The following is a 12,410-nucleotide window of genomic DNA, read 5'->3' as shown; positions in this document are numbered from 1 at the left end:
GTTTTATCAAATGCTTTTTCTGCATCTATTGAGATAACCATAAGGTTATTCTCCTTTAATCTGTTAACGTGATAAATTAATGTTTTCAAATATTAAACAAAACTTGCATTCATAAAATTAATTATAACTTGATCATAAGATCCTATTTTTTTTCCTTTGATTTTTGCAAAACACCTCAAATTTTACTCATGGTACAAAAGTATTTAATAAGCACCATGTTGGTACAGAAAAACACAGCCTATAGTTCATCCTTTAAAACCAGAACAGCCAAGTGAAAAGTCAGTAGAGATTCTTACTTCTACTTGAAATAAAAAATAAAAAACAAAACAAAAAAAGCTAAGGTACACATTAGGAACTGAACCACTATAGTTTTTCTTTCTAGAGATGTGACATCCATGTTTTCTGGTCAGTAATGTTCTATCAAACACTGTACTAAATCCAAGCAGACAGATTGCCAGTAAAGCTGTTTGCTATCCCCTACGGAGCTAGACCAGTGGAACACTGTCTTGGTAGGATTATTTTGACAGCAAGAAGGAAGTGCAGAGCCCCAACCCCAACAGAAAACCTAAGGAGCTGATTTACAAAGAAAGGGTTTTAAGCAAACCTGCACAAATACTAACATTCTCTAAGAAAAGGAAACCTTTTAGACCATTTCCAGCATACATTCATTGGTGCCCAGTAAAATAGGAACACCAACATAGAAAGCATTTTTGCTTTCATAACACTAATAGCCAAAAAGCACACAGCATATAATACTTTGATCTTGAAGTGGGTAATCATGGAAGTTCTAAGATTATATCCACTAGGTTAGCCTGAGTATTCGTCTATAAAAATATTTTTCCAAAAACATGTAAACGGGCTTCCCTGGTGGCGCAGTGGTTAAGAATCCGCCTGCCAATGCAGGAGACACGGGTTCAAGCCCTGGTCTGGGAAGATCCCAAATGCCGCGGAGCAACTAAGCTTGTGCGCCACACCTACTAAGCCTGTGCTCTAGAACCTGCGAGCCACAACTACTGAGCCCGTGCACCACAACTACTGAGCCTGTGTGCTGCAACTACTGAAGCCTGTGCTCCACAACAAGAGAAGCCACCGCAGTGAGAAGCACGTACACCGCAACGAAGAGTAGCCCCCACTTGCTGCAACTAGAGAAAGCCCGTGCACAGCAATGAAGACCCAACGCAGCCAAAAATAAATAAATAAATAAACTTATTTTTAAAAAAACCACGTAAACGAGAGTTATAGAAACTATGGAACTACATCAGGAGCAGAAGAAAGTGATACAAGGACTGTACATGTAAGACTAGGAATTGATTTTCACATGTACCTTCTAGGTAAAGGAAGTCTCTCTAAGTTGATTCCTACAGCCAAGATGAACTGTGATAGTAGGATTTTCAAAAATCTTGAGATGGTCAGCTAGCTTGAGTTAAACCCTAGATAAATACTCCCAGTCAAAAACCCCATTGAGACTGCAGGACTGAAACTCTGACCCATATAAAAAGCTGTGAGTCCACAAAAAGTCTCATGGGACATGCAAGGCCTGCTGGGCCAAGACAGTTGATGATGGTGGGTTCTTCCCACATGGACACACCAACATGTATGCTGGGGAAGTGTCCCCCAGGTGGAATGCTGGACTTGGGCTTAATGCAGGAGCCATACTCAGAAGCTCCTGAGAGACGTGTCTACTCGGGGAGGAGTACTAGGGTTACTGAAGACAAGAATGTGTCCCAGGAAAGTCAGCTAATTTTCTCCTGACCCATCAATACTTAACATTAACGAAGAGTTGCAGAACAGAGTCAGTCTTTCCAAGATGTATTCTTCTGACATCATTAGCCAAAGCCTCTCCCAGTCTATTGGGCTGGTGATGTCTAGAAAGATCCCATTACCTGGAGGTGGGACCTAGGGCCACAGATTGTTCTGGGAAGCTGGCATAGAAGATGATTTGCACAATGAAGTCACCACTAAACCGCTGCTTAAGTCCAGTCCCCAGCCTTCTTTTTCTGCTCAATAGTCCAGAAACATTTCTTTAAAAGCCAGAAGACCCGTAAACGTGAGCAGGATGTCGAAAATATCACCCGCCACTTCATCTATGGTGCTGTAAAGTTGTAATGAAAGCCGCCATGTTAAATCCAGGAATTTGCTCCAACAGCTGTTCTTCCATATACTTTTCTACCACAGAAATAGATTCTATAAAAATAGGTGTGTAGGTGAGCTTATTCTCTTGTGTCTTCAAACTCCTGGTAGTACCTGTCCATGAAATTCCTCTGTAATAACTGGAACTCATCATCCATGATAATGGTCTCTAAATATCCAACCACAGCATCAAATTCTGCATCAGAGGCGGAAAAGATGGACAGCGCAAAGCTCTCTTCCTCTAGGGCATGCATCACCGTGGCCGCATCCACCGTGCATGAGGGAGCGGGCCGCTGGCGGGCTACCCCGCCCACGCCCGCCCATGGCCCAGGCGCAGCCTCTGCTCTGCTCTGCAGAGCCCCAACCGGCATCCAGAAGATCTCGCTGCAGCTGCCGAGGCTGTGGCTTACGGCCCAGCCCAGTAGGGCCTGCGCATGACGCCCTGACCTCAGGCTCCCCGGCTGCAGCCAGCCGGGCCTCTAAGCCCTACCAGGCCTCACTAAGCTTGACGCTCCTAAATTTTTAAAATAATACTTTTCATATGATCTTAAATTTTGTTTAATAATAGGTCAGTTAGCATTTTTTATATCTGTGTTCATAAGTGAGATTGGCCTTTAGTTTTCCTATATTGATCCTGTCAGATTTGGGGGTTAGGGTCATATTAATTCCATGAAATGAGTTGAGGAGGATAGCTTTGGTTTTCTGGGAGTAGAAACTTCAAAACTTCTAGAATAGTTTGTGTATGAATGAAATTTTATTTTCTGTGAATGTTCACTATAATTCACAGGTAAAGCTATCTGGATTTGAAGTTTTCTTTGTGGGAAGATTTTAAATTACTGATTCAATAAAATATCTAGGAATAAACCTACATAAGGAGGTAAAAGGCCTGTACTTGGAAAACTATAAGATACTGATGAAAGAAATTGAAGATGACACAAACAGATGGAAAGACAGCTGTGTTCATGGATTGGAAGAATTAATATTGTTAAAATGACCATACTACCCAAGGCAATCTATAGATTCAATGCAATCTCTATCAAAATATCAAGGGCATTTTTCACAGAACTAGAACAAATAATTTTAAAATTTGTATGGAAATGCAAAAGACCCCGAGCAGCCAAAACAATCTTGAGAAAGAAGAATAGAGATGGAGGAATCATGCTCCCTAACTTCAGACAATGCTACAAAGCTACAGTAATCAAACAGTATGGTACTGGCACAAAAACAGACACATAGATCAGTGGAGCAGAATAGAGAGCCTAGAAATAAACCCATGTACTTATGGTCAGACAATCTATGACACAGGATGCCAGAATATACAATGGAGAAAAGACAGACTCTTCAATAAGTGGTGCTGGGGAAACTGGACATCTACATGTAAAACAATGAAATTAGAACATTCTCTAATACGATATACAAAAATAAACTCAAAATGGATTAAAGACCTAAATGTTAGGCCAGAAACCATAAAACTCCTAGGAGAAAACATAGGCAGAACACTCTTTGACATAAATCATAGCAATATTTTTTTGGATCAGTCTCCTAAAGCAAAGGCAATAAAAGCAAAAATAAACCAATGGAACCTAGTTAAACTGAAAAGCTTTTGCATAGCAAAGGAAACCATCGATAAGACAAAAAGACAGCCTACTGAATGGGAGAAAATATTTGCAAATGATATGACTGATAAGGTGTTGATATCCAAAATATATAAACAGTTCATACAACTCAACATCCAAAAAACAAACAACTTGATTAAAAAATGGGCAGAAGACCTGAATAGACATTTTTCCAAACAGGATATGCAGATGGCCAACCTGCACATGAAAAGATGCTCAACATCATTAATCATCAGAGAAATGCAAATCAAAACCACAATGAGATATCACCTCACACCTGTCAGAATGGCTATCATCAAAAAGAACACAAATAACAATGTTGGTGAGGATATGGAGAAAAGGGAACCCTCCTACACTGTTGTTGGGGGTGCAAATTAGTGCAGCCACTGTGTAAAACAGTATGGAGTTTTCTCAAAAAACTAAAAATAGAACTACCATATGACTTGGCAATTCCACTCCTGGGTATATATCCATAAAAAACAAAAACACTAAATCAAAAAGATATATGCACCTCAACGTTCATAACAGCATTATTTACAATTGTCAAGATATGGTAGCAACCTAAATGTCCATCAACAGAAGAATGGATAAAGAAGATGTGAGATGTGTACATATTTACATATACATGTATATGTACACATATACACACAGTGAAATACCACTCAGTCATAAAAAAGGAATTAAATTTTGCCATTTGTAATAACATGGATGGACTTGGAGGATATTATGCTAAGTGAAATGTCAGACAGAGAAAGACAAATACTGTATGATATCTCTGATATGTGGAATCTAAAAAAATAAAACAAGCTAGTGAATATAACAAAAAAGAAACACACAGATATAGAGAATAAACTAGTGGTTACCAGTGGGAAGAGGGAAAGGGGGGGAGGGGCAATATAGGAGTAGGGGGTTAAGAGGTACAAAGTATTATGCATAAAATAAATAAGCTACAAGGATATATTGTACAATGCAAGGAATATAGTCAATATTTTGTAGTAACTATAAATGGAATATAACCTTTAAAATTGTGAATTGTGTAACTTATGTAATATTGTGCATCAACTATACTTCAATTTAAAAAAATAAATAGATAAATACTGATTCAATCTCTTTAATATTTATGAGACTATTCAGATTTTCCATTTCTTCATGAGCCACCTTGGATAAATTATTATTTCTAGGGATTTTTCCGTTTCACTTGAACTTTTTACATTTATTGGCATTGTTGTTCTTAATACCTTCTTAGTATCTTCTTTTTTTTTTTTTTTGGCAGTACACGGGCCTCTCACTGTTGTGGTCTCTCCCATTGCGGAGCACAGGCTCCGGACACGCAGGCTCAGCGGCCATGGCTCACGGGCCTAGCTGCTCTGCGGCATGTGGGATCTTCCCAGACCGGGGCAGGAACCCGTGTCCCCTGCATCGGCAGGCGGACTCTCAACCACTGCGCCACCAGGGAAGCCCCTTAGTATCTTCTAAATGTGTATTGATCTCTAGTAATATCCCCTTCTTCATTCTTACTATTATTTATTTATTCTCTCTTTTTTCTTTATTTTCTTTTTTTCTTCACAATAAAGAGTATTTCAATTTCCTTATTTTTTTGAAAAATAAATTTTAATATTAAAAATTTTTATTGTATGTTTGGTTTTTATTTCATTAATTTCTTCTCTTATGTTTATTATTTCATTCTTCTACTTTGAATATAACTTCCTGAAATGCATCCTTGGCTCATATTTTCAACAATTCTTTTCAAATATGTACATTTAATGCTATAGATTTTCCTCTAAATACTACCTTAGGTATACTCAAAAATTTTTATACATAGTACTTTCGCTATTACTCAGTTGTTTTTCTTATGAATTTATAGAAGTTCTTTATATACTCTGGATACAGCCATTTACTAATTATATGTTTTGCAGATATTTTCTCTGACTCTGTATCTTGCCAGTTAATTCTTGTAATATTTTAATGAACAGGAAATTTTAATTTGAGAATAATTCAATTTATGTATTAATTTTATGATTTTTTGAGTGTGTCTAGCTTAATAAAATCTTCTCTCTCCTGAAATTATGAAGATATTCTCCTATAGTATCTTATATTTTTGCCTTTTCTAGCAAAGATTTATTTAAAATATTATAATTGCTGAAGCTGTGTAAAAAAATTGGCAGTGAACTTGAAGAATCTTACACATGTTGATTCCTCCCTTTTGACCCAAACACTCACTTCTAGGAATCAATCCTAAGTAAATGACAACTCATTTAGGAACTAGTAACTTAGGAAATAATAACTCACTTCTAAAAAACAATTTTAAGGATATTCATTATAGCATAATATAATAATAATTTCAGATGACTTAGATATACAGTAAAACAAAGTATATCTGTAATGAAATATTTGTAGCTGCTGAGAAATCATTATGGGATTCTGGGATTTCCACATAAACCTTAACTACTACTTTACTTCATAACAACAAAATATGTACATATTGTAATTTTAAAAATCTAATAAAATATTTTAGAATCACACTTTTAAATAGCTTTAAATCACAAACACTAATGCTCACAAATGTAATTTTTTTATTGGGGTCAAATTCACATAACATGAAGATAACCATTTTAAAATGAACGATTCAGTGGCATTTAGTGTATTCACAATGTTGTGCAACCACCACCTCTAAATAGTTCTAAACATTATCCTCACCCCCAAAAGAAACCCTGTACTCACTAAGCATTCCATACTCTCCATTCCACATTCCCCCCACCTCCCAAACACACACACTCTCTAGCCCCTGGCAACCACCAATCTGCATTGTTTCTATGGATTTACCTTAATATATGGATATTTCCTATAAATGGAATCATACAATATATGACGTTTTGGGTTTGGCTTTTCACTTAGCATGATGTCTTTAAGGTTCATCTATGTTGCAGAATGTATCAGTACTTCATTCCTTTTTATGGGTGAATAATATTCCACTGTAGCTCACAAATGTTACTTTATTTAATTTAATTTATTTATTTATTTTGGCTGCGCCAGGTCTCAGTTGTGCCATGGGGGATCTTTAGTTGCGGCATGCGGATTTCTTAGTCGTGGCATGCATGCAGGGTCTAGTTCCCTGAACAGGGATCAAACCTAGGCCCCTACACTGGGAGCGTGGAGTCTTATCTACTGGACCACCAGGGAAGTCCCACAAATGTAATTTATTTTTTTAATAAATTTATTTATTTATTTATTCATTTTTGGCTGCATTGGGTCTTTGTTGCTGCACACAGGCTTTCTCCAGTTGTGGTGAGCGGGGGCTACTCTTCATGGCAGTGCGTGGGCTTCTCATTGTGGTGGCTTCTCTTTTGTGGAGCACGGGCTCTAGGCACACAGGCTTCAGTAGTTGTGGCACATGGGTTCAGTAGTTGTGGCTCGCAGGCTCTAGAGCGCAGGCTCAGTAGTTGTGGCACACGGGCTTAGTTGCTCCATGGCATGTGGGATCTTCCCGGACCAGGGCTGGAACCCTTGTCCCCTGGATTGGCAGACGGATTCTTAACCACTGCGCCACTAGGGTAGTCCCCACAAATGTAAGTTTAACATTAAAAAAAAACAAAAAGCAAAACAGCATACCAAACTCCATATAGAGCATGATGCCAATTTTGTATTTTAACATGTATAAGCATAGGAAAAATGGGAAGGAAATGCACTTAAATATTAACAGTGGTTACCTCTACTTAGTGGGATTATAAGTAACTTTAATTTTAGTTGTACTTTTCTGTATTTTCTTATTTTTGCAATATGAAAACCAAGTCATTTAAAAATATAAACATGAGGGAACACTTCCCAACTCGTTCTATGAAGTCAGTATTACCCTGGTATCAAAACCAGAAAACTATAGACCAATATATTTAATGAATATAGATATAAAAATCCTCAACAAATACTAGAAAACCAAATCCAATAACATATAAAAAGTTTTATAAACCATGACCAAATATGATTATTTCAGGAGCACAGGTTGGTTTAACATCTGAAAATCAATTAATGTATATATTATAGCAATAGAATAAAGGACAAAAACCACATGATAATCTCAACAACTTCTGACAAAATTCAAGAGCTCTTTATGCTAAAAACACTCAACAAACTAGGAATAGACAGGAACTTCCTCAGCCTGATAAAGAACATCTACAAAAAACCCTAATATCCTATTTAATGAGGAGATGCTGAATGCTTTCCCCTGAAGATCAGAAATAAGACAAGAATGTCCACTCTCATCACTTCTATTCAACACTGTAATGGAATTTCTAATCAGGGCAATTAGGCAAGAAAAAGAAATAAAAGGTCACTGGACCAGAAAGAAGTGAAACCATCTTTATGCACAGATGACACAATCTTGTATATAGAAACTCCTAAGGAATCCACTAAACATCTATTAGAACTAATAAATAAGGTCAGCAAGTTTTCAGGATATAAGATTAATAACAGGGACTTCCCTGGTGGTCCAGTGGGTAGGACTCCGTGCTCCCAGTGCAGGGGCCCGGGTTCAATCCCTGGTCGGGGAACTAGATCCTGCATGTATGCTGCAACTAAGAAGTCCGCAGGCCACAACTAAGACCTGGCACAGCCTAAATAAATAAATATTTAGAAAATATTATCTTAAAAAAAAGATCAATATACAAAAGCCCATTGTATTTCTCTATACTAGCAACATAATCCAAAAATGAATTAAGAAAACAATTCACAAAGAATAAAATACTTAGTAATAAATTTAACCAAGGAAGTGTAAGATATATACTGAAAACTGCAAAGCATTTTTTAAAGAAATTAAAGATCTAAATAAGTGGAAACACATCCCATGTCCATGGATCAGAAGACTTAATGTTGTTGAGATGGTAATCTATAGACTGAATGCAATCCCCATCAAATTCCAATGGGTGTCTTTGCAGAAACTGACAAGCTGATTCTAAAATTCATGTGCTAATGCAATGGAGCAAGAACAACCAAAACAAGCTGGGGGAACAAAAAAGGAGGACTAACACGTCCTGCTTTCAAAACTTATTACAAAGCTACAGTAATCAAGACTGTGTGATACTGGCATAAGGATGAGACATATAGATCAACAGAATAGAACTGAAAATTCAGAAATAAACTCTTACATTTAAGGTCAACTGATTTTTTTTTTTTTTTTTTTGGCCACACCACACAGCTTGCAGGACCTTAGTTCCCCCACCAGGGATTGAACCTGGGTCCTCAGCAGCAAAAGCACAGAGTCCTAACCACAGGACCACCAGAGAATTCCCTAAGGTCAACTGATTTTTGACAAGGGTATCAAGACAGTTCAACAGGGGAAGAACAGTCTTCAACAAATAGTGCTGGCACAACTGAATACTCACATGCAGAATGAAGTTGGATCCCTACCTCACACCATATAGAAAAATTAACTCAAAACAGATCAAAGACCTAAATGTAACAGGTAAAACTCTTAAAAAGAAAACATAAGAATAAATATTTATTACTTGGATTAGGCAATGGCTTCTTAGCTATGAAATCAAAAGCACAAGCAACCAAAGAAGAAAGAGATAAACTGGACTTCATCAAAATAAAAAAATTTGTGCTGCGGAGAGCATAATCAAGAAAGTAAAAAGAACAACCCAAATAATGGTAGAAAATTTTTACAAATCATGTATCTGACAAGAGACTTGTATCTAGAATATATAAAGGACTCTTACAACTCAATAATAGAAAGACAAATACTCAGTTTAAAAAAATGGGCAAAGGAGGTGAATATACATTTCTTCAAAGAACACAGAGTGCAAATGGCCAATAAGCACATGAAAAAAACATTCAACATCATTAGCCATTAGGGAAAAGCAAATCAAACCATAATGAGATCCTCTGTCACATTACTTGGGTGACTCTAATCAAAAGGACATATGGAGTGAGAGTTTGGGGTTAGTAGATGCAAACTATTATATATAGAATGGACAAATAACAAGTCCTATTGTATAGCACAGGGAACTATATTCAATATCCTGTGACAAACCATGATGGAAAAGACTATAAAAAATAATGTATATATATATATGTATAACTGAATCACTTTGCTGTACTGCAGAAATTAACACAACACTGTAAATCGACTATATCTCAATTAAAAGAAAAGGATAATAATAAATGTTGGCAAGGATGTGGAGAAATTGGAACCCTCACGCACTGCTGATGTGAACGTAAAACAGTGCAGCTGCTTTGGAAAAACAATATGACAGGTCCTCAAAACATTATACATAGAGTTACCATATAATCTAGCAATTCTACTCCTAGCAATATACTCAAGGAAATGAAAATATATGCCCATACAAAAACTTGTATATGAATTCCACAGCAGCATTATTCATAATATCCAAAAAGTAGAAACAACCTAAATGGCCATGAACAGATGAATGGATAAACCAGATGAAATATATCCATACAATGGAATATTATCCAGCCATAAAAAGGAATGAAATTTTAATATATGCTACAACACGGGTGAACATTGAAAACATTATGTAAGTGAAAGAAGCCACATACTGTGTGAGTCCATTTAAATGAAACATCCAGAATAGGCAACTCCATAAAGACAGAGAGTAGATTAGTGGTTATCTAGGTCTAGAAGTGGGGTGTGAGGGGAAAAGTAAAATGACTCCTCATGGGCATGGTTTTCTGAGGAGGAGGGTGATGAAGTGTTCTGAAATTGATTGTGGTGGTCGTTGCACAATTCTGAATACCCTAAAAACCACTGAATTGTATACTTTAAATAGGTGAATTGTATGGTGTGTGAATTAGATCTCAAGCAACCTGTTTATTTTTTAAAACTTCAATGGATCTGGGACTTCTCCGGTGGTGAGTGGTTAAGAATCTGCTTGCCAATGCAGGGGACACGGGTTCGATCCCCAGTCTGGGAAGATCCCACATGCTGCTGAGCAACTAAGCCTATGTGCCGCAACTACTAAGCCTGAGTGCCACAACTACTGAAGCCTGCGCACCTAGAGCCCGTGCTCCACAACAAGAGAAGCCACCGCAATAAGAAGCCCACGCACCATGACGAAGAATAGCCCCTGCTCACCGCAACTAGAGAAAGCCCTTGCACAGCCAAGAAGACCCAACGCAGCCATAAATAAATAAATAAAAATTAGAAAAAAAAAAAAAAAAACACAAAACTTCAATGGATCTGACAGTCAGGAGGACTCTGGTGACACCCAGCCAAAGCCATTTCAGTGCCATGTCGGGGTGCTGGAAAGTGACAGGCTGGGGAATAACGTGAGCGAGGAAGAAAGGAAAATACTTGCAGAAGACTCGGGAGGCTCATCTGTCGATGAGCAGGAGTGAGGCCTGATGCAGGGGAGGGCTTAGGGGTTTGCAGGCCCCCATGAGACACATTATATTCCTAAGCCTGAGATCCAGTTCCTCAGAGAAGATGGTGATGATGACTCTGTGGGCCTCTCCAGCCTCTATCCTGATGCTGGCTGGACTGGCCAGGCCAGGCCAGTCCTCTCTTCTCTATACCACTAAAACTTAGCAACCTGGAAAGGCTTACCACACACCCTGCCTCATCTTGGAGCCCTTCCCTGGAGGTGCTAGCTCCCACTGACCTCTTGCTTCTCAGCATGCTCTCACACTACATACAAGATGTCCTCACCATACTATATCTTACAGTTTACTGAAGCAGCTTCCACGTATGGGGAGGATGCAGGGACACACACACTGCTTCCCTAGCCTGTGAGGACAAGGGGACCCAGGCATGGTTCCAGCTTATATATCCCTGACTCTTAACTCCCACCTGCTCAAGCAGGGCTTCTGCAGCCCCCTGCTTGGTGCCCCAAGGATTTCTGGGAGCTCCAGGGAATGCTCTGGAATAGTCCAGGAAGGTCCCATGCAGGGTCTGCTGTCTCTTCCCTATGCTGTTCTTCTGGTCACTCTGTCTCCCAGTGAGGATGCAGCTCTTGTTGGTGTTGGTTATGCTTTGTCAGAGGGGTCCCTGAGCAGCATAGCTTGGATGTCACTACTTCACTAAAGCAGTGAGAAAGCCCAGTTTTGAAGGACTACCTTTGCTCTTGTGCTTTCTATGGAGTCAGACATTTGGCCATATGAAGCTTAGCTCAGGGTATGTCCTAGTGGAGGAACTACATGGAATGCAGCCTCAATCAGCCTTAATGCTACAGCTTATAACCTCGAAGTCAGTATGTTCTCTACATAGGCCATGGGATTCCCTAATGATGACCAGGTATCCCTGATTCACTGATGCTAACCTGGGGACCTGATTTGAGGAACAGGATATTGCTTGTAACCCAGAATCGTGAATCTGCTAAACTCATTCATAAAGATTTCTCTTATGACCATCGCCCCTTGCCTGGGCTTCTACAGGTTGACCTCCCTTTGAGGAGATGGTCATTGAATCTGGGTTTCTAGGAAAACCATGCTTTCCTTGGTGACTACATGTGCCATCCATTCCACCTGGACCAGAGCCAGCGAGTAAGATACACTTGGGCCCTAATGTTTTCAGAAGAGCACCAAGTCCCATGGGGCTGGGCTTAAGGTGGGAGAGGGCCTTCTGCATACCCTGTCCCCCTCTTGAAGAACAAAGATGCTTATTAATTAGCATATGAAAGAAAGGCTCTGATAAAGCCTACAGTAAATGGTATT

At 38.7% G+C, this 12,410-nt stretch overlaps 1 protein-coding gene and 1 pseudogene across 4 annotated transcripts in view; both read right to left on the bottom strand.

The window, feature by feature from the left end:
* Nucleotides 1-12,410, bottom strand: part of JADE2 (jade family PHD finger 2) — a 109,482-nt gene that overhangs the window by 77,285 nt on the left and 19,787 nt on the right. The gene's annotated exons all lie outside the window — the stretch shown is intronic.
* On the bottom strand, nucleotides 1,518-2,394 carry LOC137220804 (ADP-ribosylation factor-like protein 2-binding protein pseudogene; annotated as a pseudogene).

This window comes from Pseudorca crassidens, chromosome 3 (assembly GCF_039906515.1).
Source record: "Pseudorca crassidens isolate mPseCra1 chromosome 3, mPseCra1.hap1, whole genome shotgun sequence".
In the NCBI taxonomy this organism is placed as follows: Eukaryota; Metazoa; Chordata; class Mammalia; order Artiodactyla; family Delphinidae; genus Pseudorca; species Pseudorca crassidens.
This window is presented reverse-complemented; position numbering and strand designations above follow the sequence as displayed.